This window comes from Ctenocephalides felis, unplaced genomic scaffold (assembly GCF_003426905.1).
Source record: "Ctenocephalides felis isolate EL2017-DRISC unplaced genomic scaffold, ASM342690v1 CF-g0.4_SCAFFOLD_03657, whole genome shotgun sequence".
Lineage (NCBI taxonomy): Eukaryota > Metazoa > Arthropoda > Insecta > Siphonaptera > Pulicidae > Ctenocephalides > Ctenocephalides felis.
In genome coordinates, this window is record NW_020539811.1 from 8,757 (window position 1) to 14,018 (window position 5,262).

Below are 5,262 nucleotides of genomic sequence, written 5' to 3' on the forward strand. Positions count from 1 at the left end.
GTGTTGATTTAAATTCATTATATTCTTTAGTTTTATTAATTATGTGTTGTTAGATCTTTATATCTCTATTCATAATAATAATAATTCAGAATAAAAATCTTGTAAATTCAGATAAAAATCCTTTATATACTTTATCCGTGCGAAACTAAGGTTTTTAAATAAACACGGCTAACCCGATTTCTCTAAAATCTCATTAATTAACGGCGGGGGGATTAAAAAGCGCGCAGACATCGGGCGCTAAGTACTATTTATAGTGCAGAGGGCACACATCGGATTATCCTGGGACGAATCTTCATGCTGAATACACGAAAAGCTAAATAAATTAATATTAACTTTTTGTATGGTCGAGATATGTGCTTTTTTAACTTTTTGAAGCTTTTGTCCATTTCGTTAATTCTATGCTTCATATGAAATAAAATACATTCAGTTAAATTTTTTTATGAGCAGTTGAGAATTAAAATTTTCAATGTCATCATCTTCATAGTTTGGAGAACAAACTTACTCACAATTAGTTGGAACTGTAAATCTGAGAAAGATGTTTAATGAAATAACTTGCGAATTTCTAATAAATTATAATATAAATTTATTTTTAATTATCGCATTGAAATTCTAGTCAACTTCCAGGTTAAATTTGGAAATCCATTCACGTACATTTATCAGGTGTACACAAACTTATCTTCTAATATCATTTATTATAACTGCAAACGCACACGTTGGAGACTGCACAGCCAAAGCATGTCCGTAATGTGATATTCGCTCATTAAGGTTGCACCTCTACCACAAAACTGGTTCCAAAATGTAGATGGCAAGATATGAGATTCATCAGAAATTGGTCAGGATTTGATGAAATGTAGCCAACTAAGTTCGAATTGCCTTTTTCAAACCTGATTTTCCCCTGGAACATGTACTGGATTGTAATTTTGTTGTTTGTCTACTGATTTTTGTGGAAAATTGACAAGATTGTTTTGGGAAATTAGTATTCTAGGAAATTTTGTTCATCGATCAGTATGATCAGGAATTTTATTAGAATTTCTTGTGAGGAGATGACAAGATATGAGATGCATCCGAAATTGGTCAGGATTTGATGAAATGTAGCCAAGTAAGTTCGAATTGCCTTTTTCAAACCTATTTTTCTCCTGGAACAAGTGCTAGAATGTAATTTTATTGTTCATATACTAATTTTTGTGGAAAACTGACAAGGTTGTTTTGGGAAATTGTACTAGGATATTTTGATCATCGATCAGTATGATCAGGAACTTTTCGTGGGTCGGAAGTTCTACTAAATTATTTTGTATATCAGGAGTTCCACTAGGATATCTTCTGGATAAGGAGATTCACTCCAATACTCTTTGCGCCAACCAGAAGAAGTTATTGTTTCACCGAAAAAATTTTGCAATCCAGCAAATTCTGATGATTGATAAGCAGAATGTGGAAGTTCACCAGCTCATAAAATGGACCAACAAGTAAAATTTGTAGTTGTACCTGTAAATTCTGAAAATCATCCAAACAGGAGTTCCACTGGTGAGTATCTTGGATCTACATGAATATTGGTTACATCAGGCCAATTTATCTTCTCCTCCATCACCTTTTGAAACCCTTTAGAGTTCGCGCCTCTGAATATATAAATATGTAGTGACAATTTCCATCATTCTCGTCTATCAATTATCATTGGCAATCTTTGGTTTTACCAATCGCCCTCACCTGTTAGGAATAGAAATGCACAAACGCTATGTGGGGAATTTCACCATCAAATCAGTCACCATATTATATATCTGCGTATGCGTAAATTCGCTTCCGAAACGTAGAAATTCAGATTCTGGTTCTGATTCTGATTCTGATGTTCTCCGCCGCTACGATTCAATCTCTAATGATGTAATGCATTAACGGAATAATATATGATTGAGTACTACTACTACTTGGTGGTGAGCAGGGAGAGGTGATATGGAGCCCTGTATATATATATATATATATATATATATATATATATTTATACATGTGCCGATGCTTACCGCAAATTATTAAGGACGCACATGGCTTCCTGTGGAGCAGGTGTCGGTGTATTTCATATAAATACTTTGAAGAAGCTAATTTTGTAAAATTAGATTACTATAATTTGTTCACGTTTGTTTTATTAATGTAGGTGATTCGCGATGGCTTTTTATATTTTGTTAATTTTTGACAATTCAGATAATATGATCGAATCTTGTTTAGTTTACAAATAGAGTTGTAAGTATTTTTAAAATTTAAACAAATGCTTATAGTATGGCACACCCAGTTCTAACTAAGTTTGGAAAACTAGATGGCAAAATAACTAAAATTTAAGGCTAATAATCTTTTATAGTTCATACATCTTTTTCAATGCAAATAACCTTTAATATTATTTATTTTGTCGTCTAGTTTTCCAAACTTAGTTAGAACTGGGTATGCCATACTATAAACATTTGTTTAAATTTTAAAAATACTTACAACTCTATTTGTAAACTAAACAATATGTACAAGTTTGCGATCACATTATCTGCATTGTCAAAAATTATCAAAATATAAAATCTTTTTTCATCTTTAAATTTTGTTATATAACTAAATAGTGTATTTTTATAATTTAATTAGTCTTTTACTACTATTTGCATACAATTGCTTGGTTTTAAAGTTTTCCCTCACAAAATAGTTCTGTTCAGTATAATTACACTTCCAATTAATATTTCCTGGTATTAACATTATCTTTGGTGAGTAGTTTTACTTGATTTCTGTATAGTTTTAATAGATTTACTTACAAATTTGAGTATATTTTCCTTGAGTCCCCTTATTATTAAATATCGCTTGTGTTTATGGGTGTATGTTTGGGCATATTTCACTAATTAATGCCCAACCGTGCTCTCTCTATCAATTATAATCCTCCATTCTTAACAATTTATGCGAATAAATGATTTTTGATATAATAAACAAGTTATATTAATTATACAAGTTGTAAAATTATTAATGGGTTCATTTATGGATTAAAAAATAGTTCTAGAATAAAATATTGAAGAGAATATTGCGAACTTGTTAATAACATATTTGTTTTTTATTTATTAAATATTATATTTAATGTAAATATTTGTTCATTATATCATACATAATTTTCAAACAATTCCTATGATTCAAATATTGTTTTAAGCAAACTTGTATAAAATGAAATTGTCTAACATTATAGAGTCTACTCGGTTAGCATGCCACTTTCTTATTAAATATCTTCCAAACTTTGAATCGTCTCAAATAATTAGAATAATTAGAGAATTTGCACCAAATAAAGTAACCTATAACAGTTTCAAAAAATACATTATTCTAGCGTAACTAGTAATTCAAATTCTAAATAGAACTAATTGAGTCCTTCACTTAACACAAGCACATACATCTATTTTATCATTTATAACTTTTAACTATTCGCGTAATATGAATAGTATATTTGGATAATATGTTTGAAATTCAATAATAAACAACTTTGTATTATTTACCCTACTCTATAACAACGTGGTATATTCGTACATTGCAGGAGAAAATAATAGATGCTGTTTTCCGCGGAAAGCACCCGCCCGACTGGAAATTGAAGTATGGCGCGGATCAGGGCTGCCCTAAATTAAGTAGGGTCCCAGTGCGGCAACCGTACTTGGCCCCTATGCGATATGTAACGCCTTGCCGGATAAGGTCTGTGTTGGGCAAACTGTTCCGGGCCCTAATCGAAAATATGAAATGGCCCCTATAAAAATATCGAACTTGGCCCTTAACTTAAAATAAGCATATGGCCCTGAAAATAATATGTGATATGGCCCTGAAAAATATATTTGATATGGCCCTGAAAAATATATTTGATGCGGCCCTGAAAATAATATGTGATATGGTCCTGAAAAATATATTTGATATGGCCCTGAAAAATATATTTGACGTGGCCCTGAAAATAATAATTGGCATGGCCCATAAAAAAATGCATATGCTAAATTTTTTTTATTAATTCTTTTGATAACAATATTTTAATATATAATAACAATAAATAACAAATGTTAATTAGGTTTTATTGGTCCGCCTATGATCTCTCCCATTCTCCCAATCACGGGAATAATTTATAACCTTCCCGAGGGCTTGGTTAAATGCTTGCTCTTTAATAGGGCTCAACTGCGGATTTTTAATTGATTCAGTTGTCATTATACCTGTAACAAAATGTATAGCCATAAATAATAAAATCATCTATGTGTACTGTGTGAATAATACCTACCATATAAACACTTCACAAGTTCACTGTCTTTAAGACATTAAACACTAAAAAAATAAAAAATAAAAATTAAAATTAAATTATTCGATAATAATAAAAAGAAAAATACACGATAAATTGTTAACAAGAATACACTTACTTGAAGCATTGCGCGACTTATTGCCTAAATTTATGTTACATTCCGACAACTGCTGATTGACGTTATTCTGATTTACAAAACGCCCTTTATTCAAGCGGTATTGTTTTTTCAGAACATCTTGCCTTCTGTTTATGGTTTCTTCATTGTCCGTAGAAAACGCATATTCCTTTTGTTGCAATATTTTTAACTTTTCCAAGGCAATTTAATATGTATCTGAAATTACAACTCAAATCAAAGATATGTTTATATATATATATATATATATATATGTGTGTGTGTGTGTGTGTGTGTTTGTGTGTATATAACAAAATACACAATACGTAGTTGATCAATAATACTTACTCGCGTAATCTCGTACATCCACCTCATGAAGACTCCAATTATCCGATGCTGGTGCCGCCCGACGCTTCACCAAATCTTGAAGAAGAAGTAAATTTTCTCCCGATAGCTCATAATTATTTAAAAATGGGCATTCGAATTTATCTTATCCTTCATTATATATCAACCAATCCACCGGCACTACATCGATACTCTATTTTCACTTGTATCATTGAGAAATAAAACAACACAATGCACTACTTTTCCACTGATTATTAAACGATAATTACACGACGTTCTTTTAAAACAAATAAAAATATATCGTAATAATATTTCGTAATTTTCGCACTTCCTATTAAACACATAACGACCGCTTAGCTTGGCATTCAGTAATGAACTAAAAAACTAACAATGGTCCTCTTTGATAGAAGATGAAGTTCTTACATACATGTATTGGTGCCTCGATCGTATTCCATATTATCAATCAATGGTTTATATAATATCATATGCAACGGCGCGATGATGATCTCTTTCTCTGCATTCAATATATACTTATATATAT

The 5,262-nt window shown here is 31.0% G+C and overlaps 1 long non-coding RNA gene across 1 annotated transcript; it reads right to left on the reverse strand.

Annotated features, from left to right (window-relative positions):
* Nucleotides 1-4,051: 4,051 nt before the first annotated feature.
* On the reverse strand, nt 4,052-4,437 carry LOC113390828. Its single transcript, XR_003368298.1, has 3 exons — nt 4,383-4,437; nt 4,247-4,290; nt 4,052-4,181 (listed from the first exon to the last, which is right to left on the reverse strand). It is a non-coding gene; the product is annotated as an uncharacterized LOC113390828 (long non-coding RNA).
* Between the last annotated feature and the right edge of the window lie 825 nt (nt 4,438-5,262).